Source organism: Panthera onca, chromosome F2 (genome assembly GCF_046562875.1).
Source record: "Panthera onca isolate mPanOnc1 chromosome F2, mPanOnc1 haplotype 2, whole genome shotgun sequence".
Taxonomy (NCBI): domain Eukaryota; kingdom Metazoa; phylum Chordata; class Mammalia; order Carnivora; family Felidae; genus Panthera; species Panthera onca.
Genome location: NC_138356.1, coordinates 49,651,143 through 49,668,423, shown reverse-complemented (window position 1 = coordinate 49,668,423; position 17,281 = coordinate 49,651,143). Strand labels below are relative to the sequence as shown.

Genomic DNA, 17,281 nt, shown 5'->3' with positions numbered 1-17,281 from the left:
GTCTAGTTATTCTCTTTCCCCTACTGCTGTCTTGGCAGAGATAACACTATCAGGGAAAGGAAGGAACTGCTTTTCTTAGTAGTGCATGTTGTATGTTACTTTGGCTTTTGTTGTTGAGCTTCAAAATCCAACAATTGTTTATAAAATGATTTCTTTGGCAAATGTACTCTGAGTGTCAATCGCTTTACAATTAAACATTTAAAACAAAACCTCTTTGTAAATTAGGGGATGCTAGTAATACATTTAGCATCACACTTGGTGTTATGGGACAGAGGGAGGGCGAAGAAAAGAAAACATGTCATTCCCTGAGGAATGAACATAAATTTTTGAAAGTAAGTAGAGTACAAATAAAGTGACTATAGTGAGCCTTTACAATAGAAAAAATATATTCTATTTTATTGGTAAATAATATTTATCATAGAATTCAGTTCCAAAAGAAAGCCTATTATTAATTAGCACTTAGAAAGTCATCTACGTGCTTTTTAAAATCATACCTTAGAAAAATTGAATTCAACATTAAATCCAGCCATCACATTGTTCTAGAGATTATGAAATTTGCCTGAAGCATCTGAATCATCCTGTAGATGCTGATTTGTACTGGATTTAAGTAAAAATAGAACAGTGCTCATGATTTCTGAAATTGGGATAACTATTGTCACTGTTACTTAACATGAAATTAAGTTTTTAAAAATGCATTCTAAGGTATAGTATCTTATAGTATATTAAAGCTATGCTGGGAGCGAGGCAAGTTTTATTCTACGACTACTCTTGTCAAACAATGAAGAATCTGCTATCATTTAGTCCAAAATATTAAAATATTCTGTCAAATAATTTTACCAACTAGATCATGAATTACTTCATTTATACTCTCCTTTAAATTAAAACTGCTGTGTTTTCTTAGACACCATATATTTTTTTCAGGAACTGAAGAAAACCTATGAAAATTCAAGTACTATATCACTAATCTCCATCTTCCCTACTGCCCTTTATAAGTAAGTCTTAGCATTTATTCTTATCAGGTGGAAAACATCTAATAGGTAAAAGAATATAATGATAAATTATACAAATCTCTAAACAATCATAAAGGATTTAACACTATTTCACACACAAATTATAATTCAGAAGAATGGAACAATTCATCCAAGATGTTATATGTCACTTAATCCTTCCAAGACGCTGAGATATTAAGAGGCAGGATCCAAAATTATGCCTTTCTTTAGAATAAAATGTATTTGTGACATCATATGGTGCCTTACTTTTTACCTCTATGCTTCAATCAATCCCTATTTCTGATATAACAATATCAGTATATATATATATTTGTATTCACTTTATATGTGCCTCATATCTGTTCATCTTACCTCTTTATTGAAATCTAGGTTATTACAATTATTTTCTCTCTCACCATATTATAGGGTAGCATTTCTGTTCATTGCTTGTAATTATTTTGTCATATGGACTATTCAATCTATTTCTAAGTATTCTAGCTATATATTCACTATATCCTCTATAATAAATGTTACTCTGATTACAGCAAGAAAATACCAAATAGTCTCTTTAAAGCTCTGTGTCTAAAACTCAGATTGACTGATAGAAAAACTCCAAATAAAGATTCTTTCCCAATTAAAGTCATTTTCAACAATTTCCCAAAGGCAGTCTCAACTTATATACTGTGTAACAATTCATCATGTTTCTACCATATTTACAACTTTAACCATGCTATGTAGTTTGTGTTATTATACAACCTATGATACCAACTACATATACTACAAAAAAAATCATTCAGGCTCTGAAAATATAATCTGGTATAAAATATTTGAAAACATTTATGAAGACAGTGAAAGCTTACATGGAAACTTAAGCTTTAATATTTATATGTTTTTAATTCTTAAGACCTATACAATTTTTAAGAATCATGATATTGAAAGTAAAGAATCTGAAGACTGTTAATTTCTTCAAATTCACATTTTATGCTATTCAATTAAGTACTACCTATAAGAAAGTCTCTTACTCATAACCTTTATTAGTAGAGATCATTAAACTACTGTCATTTATAAGTAAAAGAAGAGAAATGATATTTGAAGAATGAATAACCTGAAAAAAAACCCTCTATCTTTATAAAAGCTTTATAAAGCATGGTTATTGCTAAATAAATTTAAATGGTTTATTTTAATTCTACACAATTCTAACCATATAGTTTAAACATAACATTGTAATCAAATTTGGAAATTTGAAACCATTAAGACACATTAAATCAAGGAATTAACAGAAATACAAGATCCTGTAAAATATGAAATATATAGATTCTATTCCTAGAATTTCTACAAAAAACTTTTAACAAATCAAACAATTCATATTCATCAAAAAACACACACAAAAAAGACCAAACTTTTTTTTAACACATCGCAGCATTTAACACATTTTTATAGTTTTACCTTGTGTTCAACCAATGCACATCTGTCCAGCACGAAGCATCACTGTTGACAAAAATACATCAACACTGTGCCAGGCAGTGTTTTCATTTAATCCTTCTCTAGCTCTAGCAAAATCATAGGATCCATCCTTAATCAGATGATTTGAAAATCTCTACGTGCTTACAATCATTTTTTTTTCCAAAACTGAATTACTAAAAATTTACACACAAAACAGCACTCATTCATGGATGGAGTCATAGAATCCTGTAGTGATGAGCCTGTTAAGAAAAAGGTTACTCTGTAATGCTGTTACTATGTGGCTGTATATAGCTCCAGGTCAAGTAAGAATGTACCCTGTAAGGAGGATTACGGTACTTAGCTGATTAGTGCCTCACAATACTGAATACCAAATGCATCCTACATGCATGGCATTTGTGGGGACTAGACTTAAAATGGACAGATTGAGAAATCTGTAAACCACGTACTCCTACATGAATTACAGTATTTCTAAAATAAGAGATATCATTGTGTTTGTTATTGATGTCCCCCCCTGTGCTGCTGTCGCTTATAAGATGTATGGTGACAATAAAAGTCATTGGTGGTTTAACAAGCCTATTTGATAATTTCTTTTTGATTATTCAATAAGTTTCTTAATCTTCAGTAAAAAGAGAATGCTTCCCCAGAGGTATAATGGGAAAGGGAATAGCACTCAGTGAGTTTAATAAAAAATAATGGGTTCCATGAACTAAGAAGTTCATCAGACACTGAATTTAAGTCAAGTTTTGCTCCCTTTATCACTTACTCTCTCAATGACTCTATTCGGTCACTCAAAAAAAAAAAAAAAAAAAAAAAAAAAAAAAAAAGTATAGACAATAACACCACAGATTCCTTTCTACCAGAAACTAATCATCAAGATGTTAATAACTTCTGAGAGTTATATGTAAGTGATTCCACATAAACTTATATAAAACTGAGGAAAGGCCAGTGTTTGAAGAGTGGGGAAAGATGCAAAACTACTGTGCTGTTTTTTGGTCTCCTGAATTTCAAGTTTAAATCAGAGTCTAGGAATATGTGGTAGCACCATTCAAACTATTTGTGCGGTATTCATCTACATGATTCTCTCCTAGATTTAAGTCTAAATCTTGGAGAGGTTATAGAGGGGTGGCAGGGACAGATAAAGTAATTTTTACTCACTGATATTCCTAATAAAGATTTCTAGATTATTGAAACAAATGCGATAAAAATTCATGATCACTCATTTTCATAGGAATGTGAACCAATAACAAAAGTCACCCATTTAGACCCCATACCTCATATTAAAGTGAAAAAAAAAAAAAAAGATTCCACAGAATACTGTGATTCTTCCAAGCTGATAAGTCCCGAAGATTTCACAGTATTACAGTTGATATTATGATAGCAAAGCTTCCTCCTTTATTTTTCCTTCCATTCACTTTGCCCACCTCTGTGAGTCCTCTCAGCAGTGTTGTCCTAGCTATAATGTACACTCTCTGTTGCCAATCATCTCCGCCATCAACCTTGTTTCCTTCTCCATTCAGTTGTCCACCACAGACCTTCATTCATATCATTCCTAATATGTTTCCTCTCTATCAATCTTTCTAGGTCTCCAGTCTGTTTCTCCCTACACTTCGGGAGTCGTATTTTCCTTTTAGGACTATTTTCTCCATTAAAAAAAATTTTTTTTAATGTTTTTTATTTATTTTTGAGACAGAGAGAAACAGAGCATGAGCAGGGGAGGGGCAGAGAGAGAGGGAGACACAGAATCCGAAGCAGGCTCCAGGCTCTGATCTGTCAGCACAGAGCCCGACATGGGGCTCGAACTCATGGACTGTGAGATCATGACCTGAGCCGAAGTCGGACGCTTAAAAGACTGAGACACCCAGGCGCCCCTCCCATTTTTAATTCTTTTCTTTTATACTTTTTTAAATTTTAATTCTTTGGGTAAGTACTTCCTATGCATTCAAATTTATGAGGACCCAATTTGGGATTTAAAAGGATTTCATGAGACTATTTATAATTGTAGTATCCATTGACTTCTTCAGAAGTACAAAATAACAAAAAGATTCTATGAATCAGATACCAGTGTAAATAATTTTTATTTCATTCATGATAATATTTTCAACTTATGTTTGAAAGATGAAGACCTTGTGTATTCAAATCTCTAGAAAATGGTGCAGAAATGATGTTGCCCTCTACTAACCCATTGTGCCACTCCCCTCCTCCCACTATCCCTCCCCAAACTGCCACAAAGATTAGGAACCATTCTATATCAGAAGACAGTTTCAACTGGTAGTGATTTTAGTTCTCTTCTTTAGGTGAGGAGTCCTTCTTTAAGGACTTCTTTAAGCCTTCTTTCTGAGTTTATGACAGCCTTAGAAACAACCCTACAATATTCAATGAAAACAATACAAGGAAGTACCATGAGCAAGATAGGAGAAATAGAAGGGGAAAAAAAGTATAAATACGTTTAACTAATAACTACCCTCCGTAATCATCAGTGAAAGACCCCAGAAAGATTTATTTTACTCCATTCTCCCCTGAAATCTTTATATGATTTCAATATCACAGTTACTTTACTGAACTCCAGTTACTGGTTTAATATACCTTTGCATTCTCTCCTCACAGTTATTCAGAGAAGAAAACCTCTTCATATAAAAGGAAACAAACACATCCACAAATATATATCAAATTAAAAAATCGATACTGCTTATCTGCAAACCAAAGACGCGTATAATTAATTCCCATCTTAAGTGTTCATTTCCTGATTGGGGAAAAGAATAATACGGTGTTTTAAAATACGGGAAACATCGATAAATGGGTTTAAAGAGAAAAAGTGCATTCCATCTCAGTTAATGGTAACTCTTTCCTTCTAGTTGCTCATCCAACCCATGAGGAAATTCTATAGGACCTACCTTCAGAATGCATCCCGAACCTAAACACTTCTCACCATCTCGCCACCTCCTCTAGCACAAGCCCGGTGAAGTCATCACCATTTTTCATGTGATATACTGCAAAAACTTCCTAACTGGCCTCTCTGCTTCCACGCTGTCCCCCTTCACCTCAGTGTCAACACAGCAGCAAGAAAGCAAGTCAAATATGCTTGAAACCAGTTGGTAGCTCCCTATTTTGCTGACCAGGCCTAGGGGATGTGGTGCCCGTCACTCTCTGGCCTCCTCCCCTACCGCTCCCCTGCTGGCTCACTCAGATCCAACCGCGTCTTCCCTGCATTTTCTCACTTTAGGACCATTGCTCTGGCAGCTCCCTCTGCCTGGAATACCGCTCCTCCAGATATCAGCAGACATTTTCTAAACATCTCGTCAGTAGAGACCTTCTTTATTCATTCCTCATATCTCACCTTCTCAAGGGGCCTATCCTGACCACCCATCACTTTGACCTGTCTCCAACCCTTTACCCCCATTCCCGATCCCCTAAACCTACTTTATGGTTTTTAATCTTTTTCAGAACACTTATCTCCTTCTAATTACAATGTATTTTTTATTTGTTTCCTGTTATGTACACCTTGTAGGCAAGGACCACTGTTTTGGTCATGTGATCCCCAAATACCTGGCACATAGTAGATAATAAATATTTATTGAATAAATAAATAAAGCAACATAAGCAAGGTAATTTTTACACTACAGCAAAAATAAATGTCATCTGTCCTATTCGACCAGCCTATCTACCATAGAAACATACAAGGATTAGCCAAAATTTACACTGTTTGTTTACTTTTTTGTATTTTACCTTAAAAACTAAACTCACAAAATACCACTTTCAAGGGAACAAATATAAGATGTGCCTTCAATGCGTGAGTTTTGAGAATATCAACCTCTTCATTCTCCCAGCCCCTGATTTTTTTTCTGTCCAATTTTGTTGATTTGTAAGAGTGATTTGAGAATTTGAGTGACTTTTTCCGAGATGTGGAGAAAACCGCATTGCTGAGATAAGTAGGAAGAGGCAAGGAGTTAAAAAAGAGGCTGTTTCTTGATAGAGAACAGAAAGAATCTTGCCACCAATATGCATGAGAATACAACTCAATTAAATTATTTTAGAGAGTGACAGGTACAGAGAAAGCTCTTATTAAACAGGATTTTTCTTGGAAGAGAATTGATGATAACCAACTCAGTACAGTACTGTTTGGAGCCAACTACCATGACAAAATTCACACACACACACACACACACACACACAATCTATTTTATTTAAATGTAGGGCACTTCATTATACCAGTATTTGAGGTCACAGAAGTTTTCCTATATAATTCCCGTATGCTCATATGCCAATAAATACATAACATGTAATGTATCTTCACACAAAGCTAAAGGAACGGGCACAGATTATTTCTACATGCTCTTCAACTTCAGATCTGACCATTAGACCAATTAAAGAAACCTGATTTATCTTCAAGTTAACAGAATGTTCTTCCTCAGAGAATTCAGCACCTCACATCTGCCCGCCAGCATGATCTGTCAGTGCTCCTTAGCCATCTATACCAATATTGCATTGCTTCAGATTATGCCTCAATCAGCCCCCCTGTTTACATATGTAGTATTCTCCGGAAGGCAGATACTCTTGATTCTTTCATTCATTAAGACCAGTAAAACACTATAAAATCGAATCTTTAGTAGACTGTCTTCAAAAGTGGCTGAAAGTAATATACAATTCTATCTCAGGATACCACTGTCTTCACTCTATTCCCAGTCTGAGAAAGTCTGCCCCAATCCCATATATCTATACCATAAAAGTATTAACGCATAATGGAAATTTTAAGGAAGCTGTACTGAGGAGTTAAAAAAGACAGCATTGTACCCCATAGAGCATTACATAAAACATCCTCCTTTTAATAATTCTTTAATTCTCCCTTTAGTAAAGCTCTCTTAGCCTCGTACCATCTGGTCTCCCACACTCCTCTACAAATTTCCTGTGCCAGTGTTGTGTTATAGTTAGTCACTCCCCCACCCCCGAAAAAGTATAACGGAGTTCAACCCTAAATAACATGAGACGTGATGTGATGAGGCCCACTGGTGGGGCTGAGCTTTGTGAAAGAAGGATGGTTAATTTTAACAAGTGCATTTGTGTGGTTTCATGATATTTAACATATGATATTCTCTTTTAAACACCACATTGAAAGGGGATATTATTTAAGAGGCATGTCTGAAACCATGAGAATGATGAGTCATCAGATCAGACACTGGAGTTGGGATTTTCTTTGCAACATGGACATGTTTTTAAATATAACTGCCTCCAAATAAATGATGCATTTTACCACTTGTATGGCAAAGTTGCTTTAGCAATTTTTAAAGTAACTGATAGAAAATAGAACCACACAGTAAAATTACTTCTTTACCCTTTAATTTGGGCCTAATCTCTAAAAATGTATTAGGTAAAAAGCAAAATAGTGGTGAATTTTTCAGTTACTTTAAGTCTTATAAGTGAAGAAAATAGGAAATGTACTCTGGAAACAACGAATGAATATCTGTTGTTGTCACTGTCACTGATTCTCTTCTTTCTCGGGAAGGAAAGAATGTCTCCTCCATACTCAGCTTTGTGGTTTGGATTGAACTGGCCTCACATGCTCAGGGGTGCACGATGATTAGCAGAACATCATCCCTGCATGTACCATCCCTCTTCATGACTGCACAATGACCTAAGCTGGTCCCATCACAGTGACTTAAAAACATGTGTCTGACAGTGCTGAGACAGATTCCTGTTTTATGATTGAGGATTCATGGAACTCTCAGAGCTACTGAAATCGATTCAGAGTTGGGGGAGTCCTCCCAAAACGAAGTCAATTTAGTGACACCAAGTGACAAAAATGGAAAGAAAGAAATTAGGTCCTGAGTCGTGTTAAATGAGATTCAGGATCAATCCCACGGTAACATTTATCTCTGGAGTTTTCAATCAGGTAAATAATAAATCCCCTTTATTTTTTTTTAAGCGAGACTCATTTGAATTTTCTATAACTTGCAACTGAAGTCTTCTTGGCTGACATAGAATCTGCAATATGTACTCCTAAGTCTATGTGTTACTTTCTCATTAGCTGTCAATGATGCTAATGAACTTTGTTTCTAAGAAAATTGGTTCTACCTTTGTGAAAAGTAAGCACGCTGGGACCTCTATGTATATTGCAGTCACATGATTTCTTTAAAGTGTTTCCTATTTTTTAAAGTTTTTATCTAAATTCCAATTAGTTTAACATACAGTGTAATATCAGTTCCACGTGTACAATATAGTGATTCAACACTTAACGTGTCACACCCAGTGTTTGTCACAAGTGCACTCCATAATCCCGATCACCTTTTTAACCCATTTCCCCACCCACCTCCCCTCTGGTAACCATCAGTTTGTTCTCTATAGTTAAGAATCTGTTTCTTGGTTTGCCTCTCTCTCTCTCTCTCTCTTTGCCTTTGCTTGTTTATTTTGTTTCTTAAATTAGACATATCAATGAAATCATATGGTATTTGTCTTTCCCTGAATGACTTATTTTGCTTAGCATAATATTCTCTAGCTCCATCCATGCTGTTTCAAATGGCAACATTTCATTCTTTTTTATGGCTGACTAATATTCCACTGTATATATCTGTATGCCACATCTTTATCCATTCACCAATTGATAGACACTTGGGTTGTTTCCATAATTTGGCTTGGTTATTGTAGATATTGCTGCTATAAACATCAGGGTGCATGTATCCTTTTGAATTAGAGTTTTTGTATTCTCTGGGTAAATACCTGGTAGTGCAATTACTGGATCATAGGGTAGTTCTATTTTTTGAGAAACCTCCATACTATTTTCCAGAATGACTGCACCAGTTTGTATTCCCACCATTTCTTATTTTACACTAAAAATAGTCATTAAATGAGACCGAAATCTCTTCGGAGATCAAAAATCACAAGACTGAATGTTTCATATAAAATTTCATATAATTATGACATTAGACTTGTTCTATTTAAGGCTAGAAAGTGATCAAGTCACACTCAACATGTTTCAAAGCAACAGCAACAAGCTGCTTTTTTTAAGTAATGCACCTTAAACTATCCCCCACTCAATGTCTAAGCTATTTAAGAAATGCACATAAGAGATAGAGCATGAATTATTACCTCTATTATTGGTAAAGCTTAATTTGGAGAACTGGCCTAGATCCATGTAAAAGCAGGTTTCCTATGGGGCACCTGGGCAGCTCAGTCGGTTAAGCGTCCGACTTTGGCTCAGGTCATGATCTCAAGGTCTGTGAGTTCGAGCTCCGCCTAGGGCTCTGTGCTGACAGCTCAGAGCCTGGAGCCTGCCTCAGATTCTGTGTCTCCCTCTCTGCCTCCCCTCACTCACGCTCTCCCTCTGTCTCAAAAATAAATAAACATTAAGAAAAAAGTTTAAGCAGGTTTCCTAATACCAGGCCTCAGAATCATACAAAAACACCTATCCAGGCACAGACAACACTGGTTTATGCTTATCCCTGTAAAAATAAAGGCAGGAACAGAAGAGTATGTTTGCTATCTGTAAGCAGCTTATTTCTGAGAGAAAGAGAAAAAGAAAGCACTACTTAGGCTGACTTCCTTATCCCCAAGGGCAGAGTGGAACAGAGAGCTGAGGGAAGCCAAGAGTATTAATCTAGTGCAGCCCTCTCCACATGGAAGGAAACATAGGACTGAGGAAGCAGGGTATCCTATCTACCACTTGAGTCTACAATCGTGTGAAGTTAAAGCAATTCTACTGAACACAGGACTTCATGATTTAGGGTTCAAAATACACTTTGCTTAAACTGTAGATTGAGAAGATAGCAGGAAGAAATTATACCTTTCTAGGGTTCATAGGGTTGAACCAGGACCAAAAGCAAAACAGACCGGTAGACACAGCTGGTTGCTTGCTGAATAGATCTAAATCTCTTTTCTTTCTTACAAAAGATTTATTTGCCAGGCTCTTTTGTGGCTAGGGATGGTCATGTGACATAGTTCAGGTCAACAACATTCAGATAGAAGTTGACTAGGTACAGCTTCTACAAAGCTATTTATTCCAAATGAAAAGAGATAAAGCCAGCTAGCATATACCTTTCATACTTTGTCCTTCCTCCTTTTTGAATGGAATGTGGTCCTATTCCTATAACTCAGCAGATCTCTTTTAACCATGAATTTGAGGGCTACATACTGTGGGTAGCAGGGCAGGAAACAACAACAAAAAGTGTAGGTCTCCTGGAGCTGACTTATCTCCAGACTTGTTTTTATCTACGGAAATCATAAACTCCTTCTTTATTTAAGCATGCAGCTATGAAATTCATGTTACATATAGCTAAACACAATAATAACTGAGGCCAAAGACTTGTCTCTAGTGAGAATTCTAAGACATATCTAGGATCATTAGTAACCTGGCTGCTATTTCAGTAGAAAATAAACAACTGAAAAACGTCTAGGAACAGAAAATACGTACAAATTTACAGATAAATATAAGCCAAAGGGAGAGTGATTTCAAATGAAAGAGGCAAAATGGTATAGTACAAAAATACTTCCCTATCAAGTGGTGCACTGCCACCTGCCTATTGTAAACCCCTCCTTCCAACTTTGTGTTCAGTGATGTCACATTGGTACCTTAAAATCAGCCATGTTGGGACACAGTCATTTACATCATGAAAATTGGTAAATGCTACAAATCCGGTGGTTCCCCCCCCCCCCCACTTTTGGAGAACTGTTTGTCTAACATTTACCAACACACCACTGCTTATACCCTACAGCTCAACTAATAAGAACGTGGAGGGGCGCCTGGGTGGCTCAGTCGGTTAAGCGTCTGACTTCGGCTCAGGTCATGATCTCGCGGTCCGTGAGTTCGAGCCCCGGCGTCAGGCTCTGTGCTGACAGCTCAGAGCCTGGAGCCTGTTTCAGATTCTGTGTCTCCCTCTCTCTGACCCTCCCCCATTCATGCTCTGTCTCTCTCTGTCTCAAAAATAAATAAACGTTTAAAAAAAAAAATTAAAAAAAAAATAAAAAAAAAAATAAAAAGAACCTTGAGAAAAAAGTGCAATGGTTAGCCAATAGCTATCATTATTCATCTGGAAACTTGAGTTCACTAGCGTGAAGAATACCTAAAATAGAGCCTGACATTTAACAGAAGTGCAGTCACTGTTTGAAAAAAGAAGAGATTAAGGGAGAGTAAAAGAATTCTTCCTCAGTTACTGATAACTCTAGAGTTAATTTTACTTTTTAAAAGAATTAAAAATAGGGGGAGGGGGCGGGGCACCTGGGTGGTTCAGTCAGTTGAGCATCTGGCTCTTTGGCTCAGGTCATGATCTCATGGTTGGTGGAATTGAGCCTTGCACAGAGCCTGCATGGAATTCTCTCTCTCTCTCTCTCTCTCTCTCTCTCTCACTCTGCCCCTCCCCAACCTCTCAAAATAAAGAAATAAATATTTTTTAAAATAAGTATTAAAAATAGGAAAACAAACAAACTCCTCAGGTTTTAATTTAATAATACTTGAAAATCCCTGTAATTCTTTGAATATGGCATTCCACCCCCAATCTTACACTCTTTTGAGTTGCAGGTTATGACATATTTAAGTGCATTTATGAAATCAGAATATGTCAAAGCTTTAAAAAACTCTGGTAAGTATGATTTTCAAAGATCCAATGATCAGTGCAATGACAGTAGGAAGGAAAAGGGGGTGTCAAAGTGCATTTGAAGTTTCCCAGGGGGGTTATAGAGAGAAAAACTGAAAGTACTTACCACTAGGTGGCACTAGATTATATAACTGAATCTTGAGATCTCCACAATAAAGAACTACGCTCATTTTTTCATTATTCTAGCTTTTTAAATTATGTAAAATCCCTTTTGCATTATTTCATTTACTGGAATTATTATATCATAATTCTTTGAACAAATAACTTGAAATGGCACAGAAAATAAAATACAGAAAACAGTTCAGTAGAAACAAAATCGGGATCAAACTCAGAAGTGGCAGGGAAGGCCAGAAATCAAACTTGGGTGAAGATTTAAAAGGCTCATGTACCATGCTAAGCATTTGGGGCTTTTGTTATGTAGACGAAGAGAAGGTCATCAGATGTTTTGTGTCAGAGAGTTGACTCATGCAATATTCTGGTTAAAACAGGGGACAGGAACAAGTCTAGTGGTTGGAAGATCAAGTGGATCATCCCAGTGATTCTGGTGAGAAATCATGAGCTCCTTGACTAAGGCAGCGGAAAGGAATGAAACAAAATATATTTAGGAGGTTAAATCTGTAAAACTTGGGCAGATTATATGTAGAAGGGTGAGGAAAAAGGGAAAAAAGCAATTCACTATGAATTTTATTTCTTGAGTGACTAAATGAATAGATTTAGAATAGAAAGGAAAAGGTTTATAGGAAAATATATGTTTTGTTGTCCAATGAATAAATGCATTTCATAAATGACACTGAACAATAATAATCTGTCAGTATTCCTCCATCACTAAACAAAATAGATGTCCTGACTAGATGAGCAGTTTTGTCTACTTTGTAGATTGTATTTCTCTACTGGGTATGAGGGCTTGAATACACAAGGCCATAAGTTCATGTGTGTGATGAAGAGTATTATAAATTATTTTAATTATTGTTATTTTGATGGTTTAGCTAAACTGAGCAACGACCTTGTACCAGGTAGTGTTCTGGGCATTTTACATGTATTCACTCATTCATCTTTCAAACTAATCCTATGAAGAAGGTATCATCATCCCCATTTTTATGATGATTGAGCGCAAAGTTATTTATCTTACCTTAAATCATACAGCTGGTAAATGGCAGAGGAGGAATTTAAAACTATTAAGAGAAAAAACTTTCCTTACAGCCATGAGCTTGTAGCTGGCTTCGTTGCTATCAGTTAGGCTCTGGTATGCCCCTGGTAAATGTAAACAGTTCCACAGGATTATCAGACAAGCACTCTCTGCGGCTCGTAGGGAATGAGGCTATACAACACCACTACATCATCATGTCTGAACAGAAGTAAAAGCAAAGACACTGTACAACCAAAAAGACCGGCCATTCCCCTTCTCTACCTGCAAAAGTGACTATTGCTTCTTCCGACGTAACAACCCTAGCACTGCCTGTTCCTTCCACCTCCTCGATAAAAGTTAGGATAGTTGAACTGCCCTACTTTCTAAGAGCACCCAAATTCAACACAGATTCTCACTTCTTTGAATCTTCCCCCAGACTACCTTACACAAGCCCAAATTCTGTAACAAGCTTCCACTAACCCTTTCGAACTAAGATACACTACAATTTCTCAAGGTGTGTGGCCTCCCTTGATGTAGCAAAGAATGAAGCCCAATTTTGACTACAGATATGTTCTTGGTTGTCTTTGACTGGTGGACATCAACACTAGCTCTTCAGGCTCCAAGGCTTATACCTTAAACACTATGCTATATATGAATACGCCTCATACAGTGAAAACTACATGAGATCAGGGAAACTGTCAACATTAAAGCCAACCCAAAAGCTAAGAAAATAAAAAAGAAAAACTAAAAAATAATGGATTTCCTTTAAAAAAAAATAAGTTCCACTTAAAAAAAATAAGTCCACTTAAAAGCTTCATCTATTGCCTTATAATCAAAGTGCATAGGATGCTATATGTTACATTACTTTTTTAAATAAGTCTTACTCCACAATAGAACTCTACTATATTCATAGCTTCTTAAGGATGAAAATTCAATCATCACTTTAACCAAAAAAATAGGCAAAGTTGGTTTTAAACCTAGCTCTGAGATTAGTTGTGTGACCTCAGTTTCCTGATCTGTTAATGGGAATAAGAAATATAATAAAAGTTAAATGAGATAATATACATTCAGTGCTCAACACAATGCCTAGAACACAATAAGTGCTCAATGACGAAAGGCATTATTTTTGGACATTACTGCTTGTTGGGAATGCAGAGGGCACATAGAATAAAAAGCAAATTTTCTTTCCTTTACTTGAATCTAGATGAAATGCTGATTTTAAAAAATTTTGTTGGGGCGCCTGGGTAGCTCAGTCAGTTAAGCATCTGAATTTGGCTCAGGTCATGATCTCGTGGTTCGTGAGTTAGAGCCCCACATCAGGCTCTCCGCTGTCAGCGTGGAGCCTGCTGCAGATCCTCTGTCTCCCTCTCTGTCTGCCCCTCCCCCCATTTACACACACATGCTCTCTCTCTAATAGAAACATGAAAAAATATAAATAATAATGTTTTTAAATGTGTCAAACATATTTTCCAACATCATTTTCTTTATCCCCAGTTTACCTCCTAGTCCACACTCTCCCTAAGTCCCCAAATGCCTAACAACAATGGCCATTAACATTTATTGAATACTTACATTCTGCTAAACACTATGCATGGTGACTTATTATACTATCCCATTTACTTGTAACAACTCTATGAAGAAAGTTCCATTATAATTCTCTCCATACCATACAAATATCGAAAGTGAAACTTAAAGTAAAAAAGTAAATAAATAAAGGGTGTCCTAGCCACAGCAATCAGACAAGAAAAAGAAACAAAAGGCATCCAAATTGGTAGGGAAGAAATCAAACTATCGTGACATGATACTATAAATAGAAAACCCTAAAAACTCCACAAAAGAAAGTATTAGAAATAAAAAATGAATTCAGGAAAGTTGCTGGATAAAAAATTAACACACAGAAATTTGTTGTGTTTCCAAACACTAATGAAGAAGCAGAAAGAGAAAATAAGAAAACAATTCTGTTTACAATTGTGCCAAAAAGAATAAAATACTCAAGAACATAATTAGAGAGTGACAGAGCCTGAATATGAGTCCAGTTTGTTTTACTCCAGAACCCATATTCTCGCAACACTCCATTCACTCCTTTATGTGTTCACTTTAGTGAGCTGTCTCAGCTTGCCAAAGGATAAATATGAAAATACTATTTTTCTCTTCTCAGTGCGTTCAACCATGTTCTCTTGAATCCTCCTTCCCAATTTCACAATGACGTCTGGAATAGCTCAACTATAGCCATCTTCAATGAAGTCAATTTACCTATAGGAAATTAGTTGTGACAGATATTACTAGAGGCCTATGATATCAAATTTTCTTCCCCTTCTGGGCACCCAGAAGATTGTACTTCTCATCCCCCTTCCAGATGGAAAAGGCCAAATGATCGATCCCATCCCATGAGCTATGAGAGAAAGTGTTATCATTTCTGGACCGAGAAGAAACCTAACACACGTATGTTCAATTCTCCAATCTCTCTTCCACTGCCCACATGTACAAGATAGTGACGCTGCAAGATGATAGAGTTGGTATAAACCACACGGGAGGTGACTACTGTGAAGAGTCACCCTTACTCACCGCAACACACTATGCCACAGTATACCTGAACAAGAAGTCAACTTTTTTTAATATGAATCATTGGGATTTTAGAATTGCTTGTTACTACTGCACAACCTTGACAATCCTGAATAATACACTTACACATTCCTTTCCACCCCAACACATGGAAACACAGGATGTTCTCTGACCACACATCCCCTATTCCCACTTTCTTTCCAATTATCTTGTCCTCTGTTGAAATAGACACAGGATGGATAGATCAATAATTCTACTACCTAAGAAGTTAGCTAACCAGGGAAAAGAATGCTACCATCCCTTTCCTGTTAAAACCTCTAAGCACTTCAAATAATTCAGATTCTCTTCACTTGGTTTTTGGTACAGGGAGATAATATATTCCTTCCCAAAGTGTGGAAAGGGGAAGAGAAGGCCACTGAACTCCACACCAGGCTCCAAATTCATTTTTCAAGTTGTTCTCCTCCCCCTCCTCGCTCCCCAGTCCTCTTTTATATTATGAAAAGATTCTACTGGAGTTGACGGACAAAGGTAGCTACCAGTTAATCTCCTTTTAGAAAACGTTGAGAGAAGTGTTGGGTCTCAGTTATTGGCAGGACTTTCATTTAATGATAGGGTACTTGGGTAATGATAGGGTATGCTTTTTTTTATTTTTTATTTTTTTGTCTACACTGGACCTCAGCCTGTAATTCCAAAGCAACAGGAAAAGACCCACTCCATATCCTATTACAAGTACTTAGTGTCTCAGGTTATCTCAAGCTATCATTTGTAGAACTTACCTAAGTTTATTTAATACTGGGGATTTCTTCAAACCACCATTATCTATTTCAACTGTATATTATAAAGAACCACTCAGGTTGAACCCATTAATACATGTGTATGAATGACAAAAACATCCTTCTACATGGCTTCTATTGTCCCTTCTCTGTAAAATGCATGATTCAAAGTAGATATGAAGATCCCCTCTAGCTCTACCCTACAATAATTCTATAATACTGTATACTATATTGCTATAAATTATGATCCTACAATACTATATATATTGTTGTAGAATTTTTACTACACTACCCAGCTAGGAGAGCGATACCATGATAACCTTAGGCAACCAGGTTCTGAGTTAAGATAAGCCCAGCTATCTCTAAGCTAAGGTTTTCCTTAACTTAATTCTCCTAATTTTATATGATAACCCAATGTTTTTCTGTATACCTACATTAAAGCAAATTGGAAATTTCACTTTTTTACTTTAATATTAAAAACTTAAGGAGCATTTTCTTTTATGATTGAATTAAGGCACAAAGGATCCAATGATCACTACCAAAATCAACTTTAATAAATCTGTAATACAATCTAAGGAAGGTTGGTTGAATAATGTTAACTACTAATTGATACACGTAATAATGTCAGCAGCAAATTTCATTCATTCAAGGGTTTCTGCACTTCCTACTATGAGGTTGAAATTTAGCAATTTTATAAACTAATATTCTCCTGGCTGTGATAAAATAATAGGGTCTTGCATTTCTTGGTCTTCTGGTAGCCAAACGTAATTACACAAATGTGACAAGTTT

At 36.1% G+C, this 17,281-nt stretch overlaps 1 protein-coding gene across 49 annotated transcripts in view; it reads right to left on the bottom strand.

The window, feature by feature from the left end:
* The window catches only part of RIMS2 (regulating synaptic membrane exocytosis 2), a 602,465-nt gene that overhangs the window by 332,517 nt on the left and 252,667 nt on the right, over positions 1-17,281 (bottom strand). The window contains exon 1 of one of the 49 annotated variants that reach the window (XM_060611102.3): positions 2,436-2,671. The exons of the other annotated variants lie outside the window; for them this stretch is intronic. The gene's annotated coding sequence lies outside the window, so the exon portion shown is untranslated. Of the gene's footprint in view, positions 1-2,435; positions 2,672-17,281 lie in introns of those variants that run through there. 49 annotated transcript variants of the gene reach the window in all.